The 25866-nt window shown below is 35.7% G+C and overlaps 1 long non-coding RNA gene across 1 annotated transcript in view; it reads right to left on the bottom strand.

The window, feature by feature from the left end:
• Positions 1-23917: 23917 nt before the first annotated feature.
• LOC131420137 (uncharacterized) overlaps positions 23918-25866 on the bottom strand; it is a 32652-nt gene continuing 30703 nt past the window's right edge. Inside the window, exon 4 of the long non-coding RNA XR_009223483.1 lies at positions 23918-23993. This is a non-coding gene — a long non-coding RNA (uncharacterized LOC131420137). The remainder of the gene's footprint in view (positions 23994-25866) is intronic.

Consider the following 25866-nt stretch of genomic DNA (forward strand, 5'->3'; position numbering starts at 1 on the left):
ATGCAGCTTTGGTGAATATATTATAGACAGCAAGCTGTCACCATAACCATGTGAGTTATGCCAATTTGAATGATAAATGTGAAAAAGCATCTTACAGCACTAATAAGATGCTTACTCAGAGTCACTTGCATTATTGGCAACAGTATCTACACACTGAAAAGATATTATACAGTTTCTGGGCTAAACTCACACTTAAGATTCACATTTTACCAACAGAATATGATTGAAAAGTCACTTCTCACTTTCCACAACCCATCTAGAAAACTCGCTTAAAGATCTTTGGTGACTTAAAGAAAATGGATGAACTAAAAAGCACTCTGACTTCAGGGTAGAAGAAAATTAAATTGGTTTCCACTAGGTTGACCACAATCAAGAAATTCAAACTTAACGCCAAAAGCGAGAGAGACACTTGAAGACTAGTAATATGGTTTCAGGGAGAGGAAGATGAATTTAGCCAAAGTTTTTGAACTCTCTGGTGAGAAGGGAGGTCAGAGATAGGAAGACCAAGAAGAAGTCTGCAATAATCCAGACAGGCAATGATTAAACCCTGGATGAGAACAGGAATTATTGATTGTCTAAATGGGGAGTGGGTAGAGGGAGTTAATTTCCCTTGCTTCTTCCTTACTTCACACAAATAAATCATTGCTTTCACCTATACATCTGAAGAAAATACATCATGAAAAAAGCAGAACTATTGGTGGTTTAAAAAAAATTGAGGTATAAAAAGTTAAATGCTGCTAGAACTGAATTTGTAAAGATAGCTATATAAACTTAAATTATTAATTAGTAGAGCCAACACTGATTCCTATATTGCCAGATCCTGCTGAGATTTTGAAAACCAATATGTTTCTGTCTTGAAGAGTGTTTGAAAGAAACTGGTTAACCTAAAAGGCCTTGAGATGTTAGGGGAATTACAGAAGAGAGATTCTGTAAATCAATACAATTTCTTCAGCAAATACTGCATCAAAAAGAGGGACATTGAATTCAACATTGTCAGCAATGGAGATAAAATCATTTATTTCCAAGGAAGTGTAAACAGCCTCTGACTAAATAGTTGGCAGCACAGGAGGAAGCTGAAGGAGGCTCTCATCATACTGCACCCGCACAATCTTTGATTCAGTAGGAGGCCTATTTACAAAGACATACTCTTGGTTTGAAGAATGACCACCCCCTCCAAAGTCTGCTTTTAGCACTTAGTAGAAAGCGCCCCATGCTTTCCTTTAGGAATAATAAGGACGTTTCACATCTTCAACTAATGGTTCCAACTGGTTAAAGGATTAAGACGATCTCTCTCATTTTACAGATAGGATGTAAGAGTGCTGACAAAGCTTAAGTACCTTAAATAACATACATAATTATTACATTACAATTTAAATTTTGACTAATTATGATCTTAAGAGTCTAAAATTGCTCCAGAATTGAAGACAGAATTCCCAAAGGAAAAATAAGTGTTAAAATAAATCACTGAAGCATTTATGCCCAGTACCACAAACCCTCTACTCTCTCCAGCCTCAGTTTCCTTATTAGGAAGGGATACCTTATGATCTGGTGGATACCTCCATTCAAATATTCAAGGATTATGTGTCCCACGTTATTGTTAACCCATTCAGCTCCCACAAAGTCAACACAAAAGTAAAGAGCTTTTCCTCTTAAGAAACGCTCCTCCATTCCCAGGTAAAGTCAAATGGAATGTCCCAAGGAGATAGCAAGAATTCAGTATCTGAATCAAAATGAGGAGGAAAATAGAGGAAAAGATTACAGAGAACGAAGAACTAATCCATCAATTACTAAGTATTTATTAACCATCAACCATGACATACCCAGCAGTTAAGGCATCACAGAGAACGTAGAAGCATGTGAATCATGGTTCATATCTTCTAAAAATCAATGCTCTAGCACCCAGAAAAAAAATTACCTCTAAAAATACCAGAGAATCCTATTAAAATGTAACATCTTTAATGACTCTTGAAGTCACTAAATAAATAAATAAATAAATAAAGTATATTACTAACATTCCACTTTGTGTGGTTTGAGTTACACTTGGTTTTGGGCACCAAGTTATATTAGGAAACATAATTAATAGGATGTAAATTCAATGGTTGGTAAATTAAATTGGTAATTTCTTCACTGAATATCCTATATCTTCTTCTCAAAATAGCTGACGTTCAGGAGCTTTCCATGTGAGTTTATCCGCAAGTCATAAGATTTCTAGATGCTTTGGCTTCAACCCTTCAAGGTGTTTGTATCTTCTACTATCAGCTCTTCTATTATCTGCAGGTCTCTCAGAAAAGGCTGACTTCTCAAAAACTCGCATACTTTACTGTGATTCCCAGATGGTAAACAGCAGCACTTTCATTTTACCAAAGAGGAAACTCGCTTCCAATTTCTACTACATAGCAACTTTTTTCCTCTACCAAAATACCTCTTAACCATTGTTTTTCTTCCAGAAACAGTCACTTCAGCCACCAGAGAAAATTTTCTCCCTCTTTTTAGATATAAGAGGTAATACAAGCTAGGGGAGTATGGTCTATCTCCCATTTTACAACAGAATTATGATGTTTTTATGGTTAAATCAATCTATAGCTCTCTCCCTTCCTCTGGCTCTCCACATAATATCCTGGCTTTTCCACTGACTTTAGGCTTTTAACTATTTAGTCATAATTGCTGAGCATTCACTTAGCTCCTCCAGAGAATATGGGTAAAACTGAGGAACATTCAAAATACTCCCTACCCAAGATTAGAAGGCTTATAGTCGTATTGTTACAATTCCAAGTTCCAAAGGAACAAAAGCAATCATACATTTGCAGTTCACTTGAAAAAAAAAAAAGACAAACTAGAAACAAAAACAAATTGGTTTTCTCTGTTTTAATCACTATATACATACAACAGTATTCCAGACATTTCAAGATTTTATTTCAGATGTTTGCTTATTTATTTTTACATTTTTAACTGACTGGATCTTTGTTAATAATCGGCACTGAGATCTAGCTACCAAAATGAAAATGTGAAGTCATCCAAAGAGGATTATGTCAATGACGAAGGAGCAGCCCATGATATTCTGAAGATATTTTAGGCTATTAATCTTTTACAAGTCTGATGTGATGGTGGGCAAACACGGACACTATGTTACAGACAGGGAAATCAAGCATATGGGTCTTAAACGTGTTGCCCGAAGTCAACCCTTAAATCATGAAGAGCAGAGCTTCAACTTAAGACTGACCCCTTAACTTAAATAAAAACTAAACCGTTCTTCAGGAGACTGAGAAAACTGATCATATTTGATGAATCTTAGAACTTCAACAAGGTGAAGAAAAAGCAGGAAATATTGAATACGTCCAAATAAAAACATGCTGTGACATTTTTACAATATTGCAAAAGACTTACGGTAAATTGACCAGCCCTGAAATTGATCTGTAAGTCTTCTATAGATCATAAAAAATATCATAGTTGGTCAGATGAATGATATACCAGCCTAGTGATTTATTTCTGATAAATACAAAACGAAATTTTGTAGGAGACAATAGTAGCTATTTCCCACTATGCTTATATAAAAAGATTAGAATTTACCCTGATGTTTATACTGTTTGTATACATCACATGCTGTAATACAGAGTTTCATGTTCTCTTTAACAGCCTCTGTAAAGTATTTGGTAAATATTAGAAAGAAAGCTAATACATTTGAATGCTACTGTATTTCAGGTGCTACTTGAGGCTCAGTACTTGCGAACTCATTTAATTTTTACCAAAATTCTATAATGGAAACAGTAATCTCATTTCACTGATGCAGAATCTTTGGTTGAAAATGAATAACTTACCCAGGCCACATAGGTAAAAGTGCTGGAGTTAGCATTTACAATTAAGTACCTCGATTTAAAATGCCATGCTCTCTGCATTACAACTGGGTTTTGGGGTATATATTGTTATTGTCCCCTGTCTCTGTCTATCCTCAGGGTGGAAATTAATAACATCTAGGCATGTTTCTCTTGCTGGACTAAGCCATGGCCCAGAGAATACTCTAGTAAGTCACCAACAATCTCCTCGACTGGATCTAATAAGTAAGATAAAATCTGTCATTTCTGCACTAAACTATACACGCTAGATAATAATGCACATACACAGACATTTGTGTTTTTAAACTTTAAAAGAGGTCTGAAAGGTCCTCCATCTGGCAGAACATCAGAGCAATATTCAAACACCATGGATGCATATCTTTGGAAATCAAAGACTTGAACAGAGCCCCGTATCTGGATAGGTGGTACATTCCCTACCACTCGGCAGAGTTTATGGAGACCTTCTCTCAAAATAGTATTTCTCCAAATTTTGACACCCAAAAAGTCCTCCTCTTCTGTCTTTTTGCAATTCAACCCAAGTTTCAATGCCTAATTGAAGCCTTTCTTACCTCCTTTGTTATGCCCCTAGATTTCTCTAATCCACATAGGTATCTCGTATCTCTCAATTCCTTTTTAGCAAAGAAAGTTCATTTTCAATGATCCATCACACCTTCATACAGTCTTATACAGTTAGCTTATTATTTTCTGTGACTATTTCTTCCCAATTTTTTGTACTGCAAACAACGATTGTCTTGGCAGTGGTGAGAGTCTGCAGCCCCTATGTCTAAATCAGGTAGCCAGAGTCACTCAGAATAAACATTCAATCTAAATAAAAACATTGTGATTACTATGCAAACGTGGTTTCAAGACAAAGTCCCTAACCTCTTCCCTAAACAAATATTTCCAACCAGAAGGCTGCCTCCTCCAAGCCACTTCTATATAGATATTTTGAAGTCACCACTAGCGGAAATTGATTTCTCTTGCTCTGCGCCTCGTGATGCTAAACAGCCAAAGAGTTTTATCTTCATAGGAGCTCAGAATTACCTGAAATATTCAATTAAATAAAAACCTATAATTCCCTTTCGTGCTTTTCAAGCAAATCAATGTGCATTTGTAAATACATGATTTATGATCAACATCAACTTTCTCAATGAGAAAAACAGGTCCGAAGTACCCAAGAGGTTTTCAAGCTTCAGTATATGGTTTAACAATGTTATATAATAACCTTATACAATACTAAAAAAAAAAAGAAAATCACTTCCTTTTTTTATTCCCTCTTGTTGCCTCATCCAGGTTCTCATTCAGGATACACCAAGACTATGTTAGGCCCATAATAATTTTAGGGCTTTTTACTGTTATGCCATTTTATATTTTTATATTTTATTATATCCTTCTTCCCTGTGAATCCCTGCGTCAGACATCTGAGCAGTTAGACAGTTTAAGAGCTTCTTTTCTTGGTTGATATTTGCTTTGACATCAATGGGACTCACATGTGTAAATGAAAACTCTTCTATGGAAAGAATTCTTTAGGTCCCATCTGGGTCAGCCAGATAAGTCTGAGAATGGCTTTATATTACTCAAGAAAATGCAACTGTTTATTACTGCTAGGTATTCTGAGCAGATTCATATAGGCATGCATTAACATGTTTAAAAACATTTCATATCATCATATGAAAACATATCTCCCAATTTATAGCTCTTCATATATTATAATGATTCCTTGTATGATTCTTTAAAACATGCATCATTACAAAAGACCTGCACAACAATGAGGTGAGGTGGTATGGGAATATATTATCTCTGTCCTTTTTAGAGAAACTAACTGAGGCTTATCTATAAGATTGGATCATTTGATCAAGACAGTAAAGGGCAGAGCCAGGATTAAAATGTAAAATGCTCTGATTACGAACAATATAAAGGATGAATGATTTTGAAATGATTCTAAAAAGACCATAAAATGAACTGATTTTGAAAGCCCATTCAATTAAACCAATGTTACACTTATATAATGTGAAATGATTGATTTACTTATTCGTTTATTTATGTATGCATATATGCTGGTATTCATTCAACAAGGATTCATTAATTACCTAATGTATGCCAGAAACTCTGCTACACACGAGAGCAGATGTAGAGATGAATAAGACAAGGTTTGTGCATTATATGGCAGTGCAGCATAGTGCTTAAAATGCTGGCTCCTGAGTCTGAAATTTTGGGCTTTTTATATCCAGAGGCAAATTAGATATTGGTCTATATCTCTGCATCTTCTATTTTCATATTAGTTACTCAACATATCTAATGTTCTGTTATATATAAGAACAAACTGTCACAAAATATATATTCAAACAGATGATAGAAAAGTGAATATTGTTTTTTCATTTCGAAAAACTTTTATAACTCCCAAAAGAGTTAGAAAAATAGTTCAGAGATTATATGAAATGTTCAGAATAGGTAAATCAAACCAGACAGAAAGTAGATTAGTGGTAGCTTAGGTCTAGAGGCAGGCAGGATACGGGGGAGAATAGGGAGTATCAGATGAGTATGGGGTTTCTTTTAGGGGGTTTCCATTGATAGTATACTTGTTTTCCAATGCAGACATTTATTTCTATATCTACATCTTTATGCTTATATGTATATTTTTATATCTATAATTATATCAATATCATTTGTCATTTATAGCGTTTGAGTTGGGCAGGGGATAAAGATGAGTGATCTTACCTGCCTTTTTGATCCAATCCCTCCACTGATTCACACCTGATTTTTAAATTCAAATATTCTTTTCTTTGCAATAATAGCAAGTCAGAAGGCTGTTTGTCCCTAGGGACCCCTGTCAGTTAACTACCTCACACAGCAAGATGCCTCCTCTCAAGTGCGCTCCTCCAATTTTAGAAGGTGTTCATGACAAGCACAGCATCTGTCTATAGGAGCTTCTGCAGAAGGTCCCCAAGCCTCCAGCACCCATACCACTCTCCCCTTCCCCAGATACATCCTCTCAAGACACCATCTCACTGGGTAACTGCATCCCTAAGGAAATGCTGGCTTGTTGGATGTCCTTCTTAGCATCATACATAATTCGTTCATGAAGAGGCAGGAAACAAGCAATTCTTTTTTATGCTTATTTTAGATTTGGGGATTGATAAAATTGACCATACTACCCACTGTACCACCTTCCTCACCAACTCAGATATGTTGAATACGTGACAGTTGATAAGAGATTGTGACAGTGTAAAGTTTCCAACTTTCCAAACCAATGCAGTTTTATTGAGACAAAAATTGTAAATATTTTTTAAAATATCAAATTAGGGATACTGTCAAGTTTGACAAGACCCATGTGCAATAAGGAAACTGAGGTTCAGCCTTCAATTGCAGATTATTAACAAGCATAGGGGAGGTTAAGCACGGGGACCCTTTTTAAATATCTCTTTCTGATCATCCCAATTGCATACCTAATACCTAATCCCTAATCTAAATACATAGTATTCCTGGTTTGATTCAAAATGCCCTAAAAGGGGTGTCTAATCTTAATTGGCTATCATGAAACACTACTATGTAGTAAGGAATTGTTTTTGTTGTTAATATCGGAACCCAGTAAAATGAAATTTGCCTACCTAGAATCATAAGCTCTTTTTTTCCTTTCTGGCTTCTGAATAGGCAACATCACTATCAGAAATTCTACTAGATAAAGTGCTAATTATGCCTTTTATTTTATTTTATTTTTATTTTTTTTGGTGAAGGAGATTGGCGCTGAGCTAACATCTGTTGCCAATCTTCCTCTTTTTGCTTCAGGAAGATTGTTGCCGAGCTAACATCTGTGCCAATCTTCCTCTATTTTGTATGTGGGATGCCACCACAGCATGGCTTGATGAACAGTGTACAGGTTTCCACCTGGGGTCTGAATCCATGAACCCCAGGCCGCCAAAGTGGAGTGCGTGAACTTAACCACTACGTCACCAGGTCGGCCCCAAGTGTTAACTATGTCTTTTAAAAATAAGCCCTTCATCGCTGCTCAGCCTTTTGGCTAAGATCAAGTGTAAAAACAAGCCCCTCAGACCCACACTCTGTGTGCCCTTGCTATGGTTTTACATAAAACTATTACAAATTAGAGTGTGTGGTTTTCAAGCTTCCAAAAAGCAGGGTACTATGTAAACAAAGATCTATGAAAGGTAGGATATGCACACAGCAGCCAGAGGTCCCCCACTTCTAAAACACTGAGCTACTCCTGAGAGCACTAGAACTTTACATCATGGGCTGTTCAAAGTGATGACCTTATATGGTAATGAAAATATTAAAAGATATTAAATTCTATCTCATATAGTCTAATTAAAAATCAATGGCATATATAATAAATACTAAAAAGATTTTCTTTCACTAGAACATTCTAAACTTTGGGTATTTAAAGTGTTAAACTATTAGGAAAACTTATTTATCCAGAGTGATTCATGCATGGAGGGCTTTTGCTAGATAAGATGTTTCTGTAATTATTTTTGTAAAGTATGATTGTTTCAAACAGTAAACAGGTTCAAGGGCATTTTTTCAACGGACTATCTTATGAAGTGCATGTGTCATGTCTTTTTATAAGGAACAGATCATTCATTCAATAAGGTCACTAACCAAGGACCAAAGCCAAGTATATGAGAGCATTACGTGTCAGAGATGCTGTGTATGCAGCACTAAACCAATAGGTAGAGACATTCAAACTAATGGATTTAAATCAAAAGAGGACAAAAATCACTCAAATTCAGTCAAAATGAACACTGTTGTTCCTCCACCCACTAAAATATTGTTTGCCAGAATCAAAATGGTTTCTGGTCCTTTAGTCCTTAAATATGTAAACACTTGCCAGAACTATTAGATATTCTGCGATAGAAGAATGCAACAGAGTAGAGGTGGGGAAAAGTGAAAGAGAGGTTAATTCTACATGATAGCGAGGGTTAAAATGCTTTATGGAATAGGCACTAAGCTGAATCTTGAAAAAGGAGACAGTGTCATCAGGCACAAGTACATACAAGAAGGAAAATTTACTGGTGTGTCTATAATGCATGCTTAACAAAGTTTCAAAGAAACTTTTGAATGCATGAGTGTATGCATGAGGGAATGGAGTTGTGTCACTAAAGTCAGGGACATATAAAATACTCTGAAACATTAATAAGTCTTCAACCAATTCAGCATGGCTGCTGGAGCACAGATTATACTGTGGGACACGGTGAAAGGTAAAGATTGTGATATAGGCAGGGTCGAACAGTAGAACACCTCTTCTAGATTAGAATTAACTCTGAAGGCAATGGGAATAATTTAAAAGTCTTAACAAAAGGGTATTATAGTTATATTTTTTTGAGGTCACAATGGCAGCAATGTATAAGGAAGAAACAAATGAAATTGACTTGAAATACCATTTAAGCTATCAAATTGATAAAGTTATACGAGTGGAAATATCTAGTATTAGCACAGTTGACAACTAATTGATTGAGGAGAGTGGTGAAACTCCTGGAAAACATCCAGACAAAAGGGAAAAATATTGCCTAACTCCCAATAGTCATACCACGCAGCCTTGACGTAACAGTAGAGAAGGTGAAATGTTAACTTGATATGAGGGTTAGAATTGGAAAAGCAGAAGATAAGGTGGATCAACACATTGACGGTGTCAAAGCAAAAATTGCACTAGACAAAGTGAAACAGGCAAGGAAGACTTTATTCAAGGCTACTGCAATAAGAGAGAGAGAACAGAGCTTAGTGTGAACTCAACTCCTCTGAGGCAAGGGGGATCCTAGGCCATACGGTATGCTAATTAGCTGTAGCCAGAGAAAGACCATACTTTTGCATATTTTCATCACAGGAGATAGATTTACAACCCACTGAAGTTAGGATCTTCCCTCCCACAGACTGGGTGATAGGTGCACTATCTTCCTTGAAGATTACATATCGAAGGGATGGCTCCCAAGTCACAGAGAAAGACATTCCTGGGTAGTAAAACAGGCAAGAGGCATTTAAAAAGATTTATATCTCAAAGGGGCACAGAAAGAATACAAGTTTTCTTATGTAAGTGCTCTAAGAAAAAGAAGGTCAGTGACCTAAAGTCAGAAGAAGCCTGTCTAACAAGATGGGAGGAATGTTAAGGTCCTCTTGGTCAATGGGAAGAGACTGACTAAAATGTTACACATGGAGTCAAACCTAAATGGTGGAAACGGGAAACCATCTGACAGGTGGGGATTGTGAGGTAATGAAATCATCAAGAAATTGGGTGTTTTTATGAGGTCTAAGAACAAAGTATAGGGAGTGAATGTACAGGAGATGGCAGTAAGTATAGATATATTTCTATATTGCAATTTAACATTTTGGGATAAGACTCTTTCCACATCGCCAAGAATATGAGTTCCTGATATGATGGGTGGGTGAAAGTATTAAAACCAAAGAAGAAAAACAGAGGCTAGGTTGATCTATTATAACAGTAATAGGAAATTTTTGGAGTATTCTTTATACTAAATATATTGCATGCAACCAGCTCTAATCCTTACATTTTGGAAAATGCCACAAAATGTCTTTTCTCTCATTTGAACACACTCTTGCAATGCTTCATTGAAAAGTACTGCTTGATCCATTTTAAGTTAATTTTTGTGTATGGTTAAGTTAGTGGTCTACTTTCATTCTTTTGCATGTGGCTGTCCAGTTTTCCCAACGCTATTTATTGAAGAGATTTTCCCTTATCCATTGTATGTTCTTGGCTCCTTTCTCAAAAATTATCTGTCCATAAATGTGTGGGTTTATTTCTGGGCTCTCAATTCTGTTCCACTGATCTGTGTGTCTGTTTTTCTGCCAGTATCATGCTGTTTTGATTACTATAGCCTTATAGTATACTTTGGAATCAGCTATTCCATTTCTGAGTACTTATCCAAAAAAGATGAAAACACTAATTCAAAAAGATATATGCACCCTTATGTTCATTGCAGTGTTATACACAATGGCCAAGACTTGGAAACAACCTAAACTTCCACTGACAGATGAACGGATAAAGAAGATTAGTATATATATATTGGTGTGTATATGTATATATGTATATACATATACACATAGTGGAATACTACTCAGCCATAAAAAAGATAAAATCTTGCCATTTGCGACAACATGGATGGACTTTGAGGGTATTATAATAGCTCAGTGAAATAAGTCAACGGAGAAAGCCAAATACTGTATGATTTCACTCATGTGTGGAAGATTAAAAAAAAGAAACAACAACAAGGGCCAGCCCCAGCGGCCTAGTGGTTAAGTTCGGCACTCTCCGCTTCAGCAACCTGGGTTCAGTTCCTGGGCCCAGACCTACACCACTCTTCTGTCAGTGGCCATGCTGTGGCGGTGGCTCACATACAAAAAGATGAAGATTTGCAGCAGATGTTAGCTCAGGGTGAATCTTCCTCAGCAAAAAATACCAAAACCAAAACCAAAAAAAACCATATAGATACAGAAAACAGATTGGTGGTTGCCAGAGGGAAAGGGGGGTGGGTGAGGGCAAAAAGAGTAAAGGGGCACATTTGTATGGTGACGGATGGTAACTAGACTTCTGATGGTAAACACAATGTAGGCTATACAGAAGTTGAAATATAATGATGTACACCTGAAATTTATATAACGTTATAAAGCAATGTTACCTCAATTAAAAAAAAAAAGTACTGCTTGAAACGTGGTGTAAATTCAATGTTCTGGATCTTCACAATTTTGGAGTGTTTGTGACTGTGTTAATGTTTTTTTGGTGTGTTTGTTTTTTGCTTCTTTTTTTTGTTTCTATTTTCACAGACAGACAGTTATGGCTTCTAACTCCTTCCAGGTGCCTTTCTCACTCTTCTAATCGGCTGTTTTAATCTAAGAAGTAAAATGGTCAGGTTTGTTGAATTTTAAAGAGACTAGAAATAACTGATACTTATCGCTGCTGGGAAGTTGAATCAGAGTGGGGAAGGCAGTAGAGTTACTTTTTACTGTAAATACTTCTGTATTATTAGAATTATTACAATAAATCTATAATTCCTTTTAAATTTAAAAAGCCTATTAAAAATTACATGTAGATTAACTGCTATAAGTGAGCACCTGAAGGACTTTCTCCTGACAAAAATTAGTGAGTGAAACCGTAGGAGCTTTGTGGCTTTTTTTCTGATTACCTGGAGGTCTTCTCAGTGTCCTTTAGAGTTTATCAGTGTCCTCTAGATATGTGAGATTACCAAGCCTTTCAGTTTTGGATACATAGGGCATTATTGTATGCACATATTTTCTAATTTCAGAAGAAAAGAAAAGCAAAAGCAAAATTCTGGGATCCAAGAGTTTCAATTATTTAGCAGTGAAGTGGTTAAAAACCCCACTGCAGCTGATTTCAACATTTTAGTGTTATTTACACTTGAAAAATGCTTTCTCTTGTCATCACTAGGGAGTCCTCTGCTCTTCTCACATTATGCAGAACAAAATCTCAGTCAGAATAGGGAAAAACATCAATTATTAATTAGACATAAATTATTCCTAATCTACACACAATGCCTAATCCCTGGTTCACAGAAATGCAAATTGTGCTTCAAAAACAATATGTTAACAAGTCATTTGTCTGCAAAAGACAGGAGCCTAAGTTCAATATAAAATATAGAACAAATACTTCAAGCTCATTTCAAGGAATGTGCTGATGGAAGGTTATCCAGAAGTGCAAAGAAATGGAAAACTATGCAAAGTACTCACAAGGTGAACTTGCTTTTGGGTGTCTAAAAAAAGTAGTGTGTCCATTGTAGCTATTTTTCAATTCTTTAAGAAAGTTAAGAATTATTAGAAAATTGATTTGATATTCTTTACTATAAATAGTAAAAACAGTAAATAAATAACAAAGGAAGTGACGATGGCTTGAAGAGGCTGAAGATTTTTCTTTACCCTAATAGTAACACCCAAAACAGGATCCTAAATCAATTACAAAAGCAGTTGTAGGCTGTCACATTACAAGCAACTGTCCTCAAAAAAACCGACTCCCAGACTGAAGGTCATGTACAAAGTCATCGGACCAAACCATGCAACACGCACAACCTCTCCTATTCAAAGTTAACTTCAACAAGCAGTATAAGTGCTTAGATGCTCTTCTGGATTTAAGTGCTCCTCCCTAAGTCCAGCTCCATATATCCTCCATATAACCAGCATCAAAGGAACTGATTCAGGAAAGGCTCTACCAGTACCCTTTCCTAGAAAGATGTGAGCTTTTCCTGATCTAAAAGATTTCAAATTTCAGGTCTCAAAAGTCCCACAGTTAATCAAAATATATTATTGTTATACTACTAAGAGAAAGGAAGGCAGATTTTTCTGTATTTTACCACTCAGACTTACTCATCCTAGGCAATGTCTTTAAGGATATGTGCATAGAGTAATGCATCATTTTCTAAAGTATTTTCTCTAAAAGCTGATCCTTATGAGATTCTCCTTAAAAAAATAAAAGACTCGGGGCCGGCCCAGTGGCGCAAGCGGTTAAGTGCGCGCTCCGCTGCGGTGGCCCGGGGTTCGCTGGGTCGGATCCCGGGCGCGCACCGACGCACTGCTTGTCAGGCCATGCTGTGGTGGCATCCCATATAAAGTGGAGGAAGATGGGCACAGATGTTAGCCCAGGGCCAGTCTTCCTCAGCAAAAAAAGAGGAGGATTGGCGGATGTTAGCACAGGGCTGATCTCCTCACAAAAAAAAAAAAAAAAAAAAAAAAAGACTCTGTGGTCTATAAATTTGGCCAACTAGGCCTCTGTAGGGCTGAGGGATGCTCCTCTTTCTTAATTTCTCTTATCCCTCACTGTTCCTCCAAAGATGAGGATTTATTGTTCTGTCTGGACAGATTTCAGAGCACTCTTGGAACCTATTGTATTACCGGCTGAGGTAAGGATGCTTTCCAGCATGGACCTGTGGTACCGCCCTCATTAACACCTGTTCTGGTGCCGCTGAGCTGAGCGGGTTTGCTGACTTGGGCCTCTTCTCTGGACCCAGCCTCCCTGCTTTTCTTTCTCTTTCTGTGCCTCTTTTTCTTCCAGCACTTCCTACTATGCAGTTTGGTGAGTAGGTTGTCTCGGAACTGCAACCTACTCTCTTGCTTTCCTCCTTTTCTTTCTTTTATATATTCCCTTCACAGAATGTGTTAGGAAATAGGTTAGCGTTCATTCCGAGCAGGTCCACCACGTTCTCTCATCCACTTCCTATTTTCATTTAAGTGAATGGTAAACTGACTTCCAGCCTGGCTCAGCTGGCCATATTGGTCTTAGAATGAATAGAATCACATTGGTAAGTTTGGACAAATGAATAGAAATCATTTATTCTTGTGTATCTTACCAGTATACTCAAGAGATTTCATTGGAGTATCATGTGCTCATATATAAATATTAAGGTGGCACTTTGAGTTCCTATTTATTATTGTTATTGCTTATTCTGTACACAGCTTCCTCTGGGGACTTCACAGAGAGAAAATGCGATTAGTACAAGGCAAGTTAGGATGCTCTTGGCCATAAACTTTCCTAATGGTATCAAAACCCACTATTACTTCTAATATATACTGTGTCCTATTCAGAATCCCAAAGTACTTGTATATATTAAAATATCGGAGAAGTTTTAAAGAAAATAAAGCTCTTAACTATGTAAAGCTGTGTTCTGAAAGTTATTTAAACATGGGATTTTTTTTAGGTATTTCCTAAATTGTTATGAATATCCCATGAAATGGGTAACCCAGAGACATTATTTGGGAACTTCTGCTCTAGAATGATGTTGTGAATATAAACCATTGTCTATATAATCTAGAAAAAAGTAACAGTTTGATCCAAACTGCCTGCAAAACTGCCCAATTCTCCACTTCACTCTACAGGCATAGATTTCACTTAAACCAATGACACTGGGAACAAAAATTTCACTCAGTCAAAATGTTGCTCAAATAGTTGATTTCCTTAATAATATATTTCACTTCTAACCTTTATATATATTTGTCCTAGGAATCTTCCTCAAGATTAATTATATCATGAGGAAATCAAAACACTTAAGACTTTAAAGATTACTTATATACTTTTTATTTCTTGTTAAATATCTCATCTTAAACCACAGACAAAAATCTATAGAACATTAATAATCTAAATGCCTCGACATCAGTTCACATATAGAACACTTACACAAATTCCAAAGAACATTTATTTCGTGGAGTATTATTATGTCACAATACTCTATCTCTCCCATTACTCCTGAGTCTCTCTGAAAGCCAGAATAAGCTCTCTTGCTACAGGAATTATCAGAATTGAAATTAACTGAAAGGAATAATATATGAATACCACAAATTGGTAATTTCATGTAGAAGTTCAAGTTTCCTGTGCTACCCAAAATCTCAACTTGGATGGCATTTTTATCACTTTTCTTGAAGATGTATGTCTGTATCACAGTTATGTCATATCAATGAAATTGTAATGTCATTTTAGATACATTCAAAAATAACATAGAACTGAACATAGCCTTCTTCCTATTTATCTGAGATTATGAAAGTAATGTATTTAACATTAAGTGTTAGTTTATTTTTCAAATATGAAATGGGTCTTTTAGTCATAGAGGAACCAAATAAATTAGATTTTTTTTTTTTTTTGCTGAGGAAGATTGGCCCTGAGCTAACATCTATTGCCAATCTTCCTATTTTGCTTCAGGAATATTGTTGCTGAGCTAACATCTGTGCTCATCTTCCTCTATTTTGTATGTGGGTCACCCACCACAGCATGGCGACCGATGAGTGCTGTAGGTCTGTGCCCTCCAACCGAACCTGGTCTGCCAAAGTGGAGTGTGCCGAACTTAACCATAGACCACGAGGCCAGCCCCAAGATGTTTTGTAATGTAAAGAAAAATTTGCTTGTATAATATTCATTAGAAAAGCTGAATAACAATTAGGGATCATACGTCTACCAGGCAATAGCATGCATAAAGCCAATTGACTACTTCTCTGGGCTGTACCTTCTTTTCTTGACTAATGGGACATGAAGGAAAGTTCCTTGATATCAGATTGATCTAGAAAGTCTGTCTAAAGTAAGTGAGTCCCTTACGATGTACTTAATGAGAAACTCAGGAACTCCAAAACCCAGACATGACATCTTTGTTCCCTACTTCTGTTCAAGTTGTCCTAATCCTAAAAACAAGATGACAGAAAATATTTCTAGGACTTCATGGTTTTGAGTTATTTGGAGGAGTATAAATTTCTTCTCTCAGAAACCAGAATCTAAGTGGGCTCCTTTCAACTGTATCAAGAACCACATATCCAGGTACTTCCAACAGAGATCAGATTAAAATCTGGGAACAGAATTCATAGTGGAGACTCCAGACCTTACTTGAATCAGAGTTAGTAGTAAGAGTCTACTGGCCCCGTAATGGAAGTTTATAATCCCACTCTAAATGAGCAGATTTTAGAGACATATCCTTGAGCCACTGAATCTCCAAATGTCTTTCAAAGAAAAATAATCCCTTGTACCAACAACTTTCATAAAATACAATCTGTCATCCAAGAGTGAACATTAAATTGCTGCCAAGCTGAATGGCTAGAATATATCAAAATTAATTGATGGATCAATTTCTCACCTGCAAAATAAACATAAGCAAATAACTCATTTTCAAGTAAATAATAGACCTAAGTCTAGGCTCTCTCTGGCCCCACATCATATGTTCAGCATTACTAGTCTGGATATGTGACTATTTCTTAGGTTTCATATTTTCAAAGTTTTCTTGAAAAAAACTTTTACCATTTTTCTTGACACTTTCTCAGAAGAAACTCCTCTGTGTTACATGCAATTGTCTTCTTCTGGTCCTTGTGACCTATAAGACACTCACAAAGCATGGCTGCGACAAGGCCACCATTCTAGATAGGTCGGCTCAGACCTTCTACTCCCACCTCTACTCCTTTGCTCTGTGCTCATTTTCCAGCCACTTTTCTTATGCCTTTCATTAAACATTCCCAGTCTTCTCTATTCTAAATTCTTCTTTCAAAGACCTATGACAGCGATTTTCCTGGAGCCTTTATCTAGCCCTTGGTATATACTCAATTGAATCACAAAATAACTTTTCATGTATGTCTTAAAGATTTCCCACTCCTGAAAAGAGATGTTTTATATCCTTCCAAACATCCAGAACAGAGCTTTGCACACAGTAAATGTTAAATAAATCGGATCTACTATGTCTGTACTTTGATGATCCTAGGATTCATTTAGACCCTAAACACGAATGTTCTTAAAAATCCATTTCGATCAAAATTTGCTTTATCATACCAGAATCCCCGTATTAAATGTTTGTCCTCTGCTTTTCACCAACAATGTTTGAATTTTCCAAAGCACATGATAAAGTTCCTGTGCCTATAAATGCACGTCTAAGCTAAATGGAAGCCCCAACCTCAAGTTCAAAGGAAAAGACCTGTCACTTATGTCACTAAGCAGTCCAGCCAGATGCCTCTCCTCCTCTGCTCTGTTCAATTTCCCCAGTGCAACTGCCAGTACAGTGATGAATGCGGAAATGGAAAGAACGCAATACTGCACATGATTGATTGCACGGCAAAGGGAGAAACCTACAGAAAACCCCAAGCTGGGAACTTATTTTGTATCATTACCCGTTGCTGTTCAGTCATGAATGCTGCTGTGATTCATTTTCAACACTCTGAAATCTCTTGATATTTGTAACATGCTCTGAACCAGATATAAATTGATTGTTCAGCCCTATCTTTTTTTTCAATTGAATTTTTTTTTACTAACATTTAGCAACACACTTAATATTGCTTACATAGAGCTTTTATTTCTGCTCAGGGAAGAAAAAAGATCGTTTTACCTCAAGAAAATGACATAACTTAGGAGAGCATTGTGTGGTTTCTGTAAAGTAATCACTTTTCCTTATGTGTTAGAGAGCATACCTCACTGGAAATGTAAGATAACTATACATGTTTTTGGAATTGAATTATTCCAAAATATATATATATTTACACATATATATATATTTTGTGTGTGTGTGAGGAAGATTAGCCCTGAGCTAACACCTGTTGCCAATCCACCTCTTTTTTTGCTGAGGAAGATTGGCCCTGGGCTAACATCTGTGCCCATCTTCCTCTACTTTATGTGGGACGCCTGCCACAGCATGGCTTGATAAGTGGTGCATAGGTCCGCGCCCGGGATCTGAACCTGCAAACCCCGGGCCGCCAGAAGTGGAGTGCGCAAACTTAACCAGTATGCCACACGGCTGGCCCCCCAGTATATATTTTTGAACTGAATATATAGGTACTAAAACATATAATGTAGTTTAGAAGTGCAAGGTTGGGACAGCACCAAGTGATGAGCTGTAAGACAGAATGGAGCCAACCATGATTTCAGCAAGTGTATCTTGGTATGTAAACCTATATATATATTTTAGAAGCATTCTTCCTTAAAAAGGAGACTAGCATTTGACGTAGGAAAGTAAGTAACAAAAGAAAACAAAAAATTGCTAGTTCAAGCATAATAGATCTTTATCATAGTTCACTAGATGATAAGGCAACATACGAAATTCTGCTTCCTAACCAAAGGACCAAATAGTTAGTGCTTTTGGTTTTGGCTAATTGTCCCACACAAAATAAATTGGTTGCTTGCTCCACATATGTTCCAAACATGCAAGTCTTAATAAGCAGTTTAGGATTCAAAGGCCAGCTTGGTAAAATCAGGCCCTTGTGATATTTTTGCCTTACGGAATTTTAAGACAGTTTGCAATCTTGCCTAAGTGTTTCCTCTAGGTAGCAGCCCATTAATGCAGGAACAGATTGCTTATTCCAGTGGTAGCTGGTAGGAATCAAGCAATTTGTAAAAGGAGTTCTCCATAGATTAGCTTTTTCAAGCATGAATTCTTTAGGTGAAGAATTAGGACAATATGGCTCCTAAAGCCTTGGAACAAGCATTCTATGTTATCCTAACTTCAGCCATTAAATATCTTTTAATATAACATTTAATTCTTCCCATTCAACAGCTGGATGTATCTTGGTCTAATTAGATGCATCACATACCTGGAATGTGTTTAGCTGCAGTTACAACTTATTTAGCAAAGAAAATACTGTCTCAAACCTCCACTCGTTCTCTATAAATCTAAAAATGATCTGATCAACACTTTGGACAGTATAGTAGTATTCCTTTGCATTTCTTAATCAAATAAGTGAGTGCCTTTGGTATCTGTTATTTACAAATACCAAGTTCCAGTAAGTGCAGACTCTATTGATGGTAAAAATCCTGCAAATCAGTATATACTTTGAAATAAGAAAAGAATAGAGCCTAAGGCATTCATCCTGATTTCAATCTTGCCTCTTCCTCTTCCTAGATAAATATTCTGGGCAAGTTATTTAAACTCTCAGAGCCCCAATTATCTAATCTATAAAATAGTAAAGCTAATATCTATTTTGTTATACTTAAATGAAATAACATGTAAATTATAGAACATAATTTCTACTAAATACTAACAAGTCAATAAATGGAGTATTATTAGTTTAACCACAAAGATCCTGAATCCTCCAACCTTACAGGGTCACTCTCTCCTATAAATGGTTAGAACCATATTATGTCTGTTGTGGGGTGAAGTCCCAGTGCCCACTTTTCTTCTTGGGTTATGGAGTTGGGGAGGAGCTGGTTTACAATCTCTTGAAATCTCTCACTCTGTATTCTGCTGAAAGCTTGATTTGAATTATCTTTCATAGCTTTTCTGAGAATTTTTTCTCCCCACCCCATTTTATGCCACACTTGAAAGAATATCTTTCTCCATGTGTCTCCCCCAAATGGTCATCTACCAACAACACAAGGTTGTTCTCTGTAGTATCTTCACTGAATATTTGTGGGTAATAAAAAGTAATTGTAGCATAAAGCAAAATACAACTTTAAAATGAATGCCAGGCATAACTGTTTCTAGAAATGTATCACTGAATCATCGTAATAGGGAATTTCCTATTTTTTTTGTGACTTCAATATGAACTGGCCTGCTGCCATGTTGGTAGGACTTGCTCTTTTTTTCCAGAACTTCCTTCTTCTTTTCTTCTTCAGGCCTCCAAACTTATTTCTTGTCAAATTGCCATGAGATGATTCTCAGATTCCTGTCCTTCAGTGCAAAAAAGGCTTTTCTTCTGATTCCTCCCTATGGACACATCAAATATCGCTGAACTCCTCTATATTTCCCAACCTCTTTTGCAGTTAGATTGAGGCCATGTGACTACTTCTGGCCAATTGGTTGTGACCCAAAATGATGAGTTTCACTTTAGGGCCAAAGGATTTAAGAGCCAGTGTGCCTCCTCTGTCTTTATCTCCCCCTCTCAAGCTGAGCTTGAGGACACTTATTCCAGATGTAGATTACAAAATTTAGAAAGGCAACACACGTGCACTAGAAGTTGTGGAAGCAATAAACATTGTATTAAACTACTGAGATTTGAAGTTTTTAGTTGACCTTTTTCTTACTAATACAATTCTGTCCTGAGATTAGCCCTTTGGAAAAGACTCCAATACTCACATACAGAAATGTCCATTTACTCGACATTGTGAAAAAACGAAGCTCCCTAAGAGAAATTATCCTACAGCAGTGAATTCAAACTGCAACCATCTTTTAAAATACCTTTATGATTATTAATAAAGTTTTGTTAATAAAGAGCATTCTTATCATCTCATAAAGTTTCAGAAAAAAATTACATTGCGCATTAATGAAATTTATAGTTACTTTCTACCTGTCTGAATATGTTATCTAGACCAATTCAAGTACGAGAAATAACGAGCAACCAATACTTTTGTGCTACTGACAGTAACAAAACTCTAGGCTGTGTTTTTATAAATTTCCGTATGTTTGGAGTAGCCTTCCAATTCTCCAGAAAGACATACTTCCCAGGTGGTACTATTTTGTCCTTTCCCATGTTAAAAAAACTTTCAGCCAAAAAAGAACCATGAAGATAGAGCTAGAAAAAGCAAATATCAATTTCAAAGGACTTAACAGTAGGACTCAAAGAGCAAACTGATTTTAATCAATAAACATCCCTACTTACTTCCAGGGACCTAAAAGAAGGCCAGAGATTATTTCTCACAGGTACTGATGCCACCACTTATAATGTGAAAAAACATAAGTAATTTTTTCATAAAGCTCTCCCCTTAGAATAGTAACTGGACATGAAAGAGCTCTGTATGGAAGGGTTTATACACATAACAGTAAACAAAAATGCCTTTGTGTGTGATGCATTTTGTTAAAAAAAAAAAAACTATGTCTCTGTGTCTCACACCAAAAGAAAAAATAAGATAGAAATATGAATAGCCCTTTCATAGAAAATTAATCGCATATGGCTTTTAACCATAACAAAATGCAAATTAAAATTGCACTGACATGCCATTTCTCTCCTGTCAGAGTGGAAAAATCCAAAATTTGACAACATAATTTTGGATGAAGTTGTTGAAACACAAGAATTCTCATATCTTATTGATGGTAATTAAAAATGCCATAACCCTTATGGAAAAAGATTTAGAAATATCAATAAAAAGTATATATTTATTTATATTCTGATCTATAATTACTACTTTTAGGAATCTATTACAGAGACATATTGAAAAAAACATGAAGATGTATACACAAGTTTATTTTATGCAGAATTATTTGAAATAACAAACAAATTGGAAACCCAAATGTTCAAAAAATAGGGGACTAAATAAAGTATAGCAAGAGCACCCTATGAAATATGGCTTGCTCTCACAAGGCAGTAGTACACAGCTTTCAAAAGGAATGAGGAATATCTCTATATGTATTTATGGAACGATCAACACAATGTGTATTAAGTAAAGAAAGCAAGGTGAAGTGCACTATACATCACAAACCACCATTTATCTATGAAAGGGAGAAGACATATTTATGTATATGCATTTGCTTATGTTAAAAATAATAGAAGATAGGGGCTGACCCCGTGGCCTAGTGGTTAAAGTTCCATGCACTCTAATTTGCAGGTTCGGATCACAGGCGTGGACCTACATCACTTGTCAGCCATGCTGTGGTGGCTACCCACATACAAAATAGAGGAAGACTGGCACAGATGTTAGCTCAGGGCTAATCTTCCCTAAGCAAAAAAGAGGAAGAGTGGCAGCTGTTGTTAGTTCAGGGTGAATCTTCCTCAGAACAAATAATAATAATAGAAGATAATAATGAGACTTTTAAAAATGGTTATATGGAATGGGTAAACGAAATAGAGTAAAGAGTGGGCAAAGAATCTGAATAAACATTTCTTTCAAGAAGATGTACAGATGGCCAATCAGCTCATGAAAAAAACGCTCATCATCCTTAGCCGTCAAGGAAATGCAAACCAAAACCACAATGAGATACCATTTCACAACCTCTAGGATGACTGTAATCAAAAAGACAGATAATTACAAGTATGGGAAAGGATGTGGAGAAATCGAAACACTCATATAATGCTGTGCTGGTGGGAATGTAAAATGCTACAATCACTTTGGAAAATAGTCTGTCAGGCCCTCAAAAGGTTGAACCTAGAGGTACCATATGACCCAGCAATTTCACTCTGAGGCATATATCTCTAAGAGAAACGAAAACATATGTCTATGTAAAAATATTATATAGAAATGTTTATAACATTATTCAAATAGTGAAAGAACTAAAAATAATCTGAAGTCCATCAACTGCAAAGTGGAAAAATAGAGTGTGTAATCACCATACAGTGAATATTATGCAGCCATAAAAATGGGCAAAGTACTAAACCATGTTACAACATGGATGCACCTTGAAAACGTTATGCTAAGTGAAAAAAGTCAGACACAAAAGGCCACATATAATATAATTCCATTTATATGAAATGTCCAAAATAGACAAATCTATAGAGGCAGAAAGTGTACTAGTGGTTAACTAGAGCTGGAGGACTGGAGGGAAATGGTGGGTAACGGCTAAGAGTCGAGGTGCAAGAGATAGAATCTAGACTGATTATTCAATGTATCATGTTTTATAGATTTGGCATTGGAGTCACACAGATTTTATATATTTATAAAATAAAATAAACATTTAAAAATATACCCTAAAAGTGAAAATGAAACAAAAAGTCTTTATTGTAAACTCATTTGTTGGAACTACTCTAATGTGTTTAAAAGACAATGATTTGTGACTATAACTAATAATAGTGTATTGTATTTTTGAAAGTTGCTGAGAGTAGATTTTAAAAGTTCTTGTCACAAGAAAAACAATTGTAACCACTGTTGTGATGGATGTTAACTAGACATATTGTGGTGACACATTTCACATTATATACATATATCGAATCATTATACCTGAAACTAATGTAATTTTATGTGTCAATTATATCTGAATAAAAAAAGACAATGATTTGACAAATATACTTAGTGGCATATCCTAAGAGTAAAGCAATGCAGAAAAAAACTTCTTAAGCTATTTTCAAACATCACATTGATGATATTATTATTCTCATAATGTTGCATGTGGATTTTGATATAAAGGTAACTGAAAATTATGTTGTTTTTGAGAACGAGGATTTTGGATATGGGAGAGAGGAGGTAAAAATATAAGATATGTGAGTAAAGTAAAAATCTTGTACTCCTGAATTTGATTAAGAAAGATGAGTATGAATTCAAGATCTATTTTATTTCAAAAAAATCCTAGCTCTCATTTAGTAGTCAGACCCCCCAATGATTTCTCACTTCTGGTGTTTACACCTTTATGTAATCCCTCCCCTTGAGTGTGAGTGGGATCTGTGTTGTTTCTCATTAATAGAATATGACAAAGTTTATTTGATGTTACCGCCTTGATCAGATTCTGTTATATGGCACATATGCTGAGGTTACTCCCATGCTTATGCTATGTTACATCAGACTCCATCTTAACAGAGAGATTCTTCTTGCTGGCTTGATGAAATGGTGGCCATGATGGAAAAGTTCTCATGGCAAGGAACTATGACACTCGCTGGAACATGAAAGCAGCTTCCAGCAAACAGCCAGCAAAAAGCTGGGCCTTCAGTCATACAAATGCAAAAAATGAATTCCAACAATATGAATATGCTGTTGGCTTGGAAGTATATTCCTCCCCAGTGGAGCATCTGTATGACAATATAGTCTGGTCAGTGCTTTCACTGTGGCCTATGAGACCCTGAGCAAAATGAAGCCAAGCCATGTCCAGAAACTGAGCTGAAGAAACTCTGAAATAAGAAATATATATTGTTTTAAGCTCCTAAGTTTGTGATAATTTATTAAGCAGAAATAGAAAACTAACACATCTCACTATTTTAAAAACTTACAATGACTAACTCAGTAGTAATGAGCACCCTAACATCCAGTTGCAGACTCTTAATTTTTCCCTAAATAAGCTAATGCTTCCTAAAGAAATGGCAGATTATACATTAGGAACAGGCAATGTATCATTATAGCCAGGCATTCAGTAGACACTTCAGAATATTCATACCTTAGTCTTAGGTCTACATAAAAGAAAAGGTAAATGTGATAAGAAGAAAAGTGGAAGGTATCAAAGGAACCAAAGAGAATTAAGAGACATGAAAAATATTATATCTAAAATGAAAAAATCCAATATATGGGCTTAACAGCAGATTAGGAACTGCAGAAGAAAAGATCAATGAACTTTAAGACATACAATAGAATCCAGCTACATGAAGCAGAGGGAAATAGAAGACTGAAAAATGTGAACAGAGCCTTGGTTACATGTGAGCTAACATCAAATGGTCTAATATACATGTAATTGGAATCCCCAAAATACAAACAGAAATCAGTTTTTAAGAAATGACTGACAAGATTTTTCCAAATTTGATGAAATCATACACCCACAAATGTGAGAAACACATCAAACATTAAAAAGGATAAACCCAAAGAAAACAACATCAAGACATTGTATACTAACAAACAAATTGTTGAAAACCAGTGAAAAAAAGAAACTCTTAAAAGTAGCCGGAGAAACAACACATTGCACACAGAGGAGCAAAGGTAAGACTAGTGAAGACTTCTTTTCTGAAATCATGCAAGCTAAAAAAAAAATGCAATGATATTTTTTATGTGCTAAAAGAAAAAAATGCAACATAAAATTCTTTATCCAATGAATATATCCTTCAAAAATGGAAACAGTAAAGACTTTTCTGGGACAAACAGAAGCTTTCAGAATTCACCACCATAAAAGCTACATTACAATAAATTGTAACGGAAGTTCTTCAAAGAGAAAGAAAAAAATACAAGATTGACAAATTGTATCCTTGCAAAGGAATTAAGAGTAATGGAAATTGTATACATGAAATGTGTATTGTTTTAACCTGCTAAGGTTGTGATAATCATTATGAAAGATTAGAAAATTAAAACAATTCATTATGTGAAAAACTGTGACATGACCCAGACAGTAGCAATGAGCACCCTAGCACCCAGATTGCAGATTATTAATTTCTCATTAAAACAAGTGTTCCTTAGAAAAATTACTGATGATTACTTTGGGACAGACAAACTTACATATGTATAATTATAACTATTTTCCTTAATTTAAACTTTCTTCAAAGATAATTGAGAGTTTAAAGAAAAATATTAATAATATATCATCTTGTGGGTTACAAGATACGTAGTAGTAAAATGTATGACAACAGAAGTACAAAAGAGAAAAATGGAGAAATTGAAGTATAGAGTCATAAAGGTCTTATACGTAAAGTGGTATACTATTATTTGAAAGTAGACCGTAATAAATTAAAGTCACATATTGTAAATCCTAGAGCAACAACTAGAAAGAATAAAATGAACATATAAGTTAAACTATTAAAAAATAATGCACAGGGCTAAAAAAGAGAAAATAGACACAAAATAGATGTGAAAAATAGACTACACAAAAGAAGGTAGTAAATTTAAATTCAACCATATCAGTAATTACATTAAATGTAAATGTTCTAAACACTTCAGTTAAGAAGCAGAAAGTGTCAAATTGAATATAAACAGGACCCAACTGTAAATTCTCTTTAAAACAACCACTATAATCCAAAGGTAGTTTGCTGAAAATTGAAGAATGGAAAAAGATATATCATGCAAACA

The sequence above is a fragment of the Diceros bicornis genome, chromosome 22 (assembly GCF_020826845.1).
Source record: "Diceros bicornis minor isolate mBicDic1 chromosome 22, mDicBic1.mat.cur, whole genome shotgun sequence".
In the NCBI taxonomy this organism is placed as follows: Eukaryota; Metazoa; Chordata; class Mammalia; order Perissodactyla; family Rhinocerotidae; genus Diceros; species Diceros bicornis.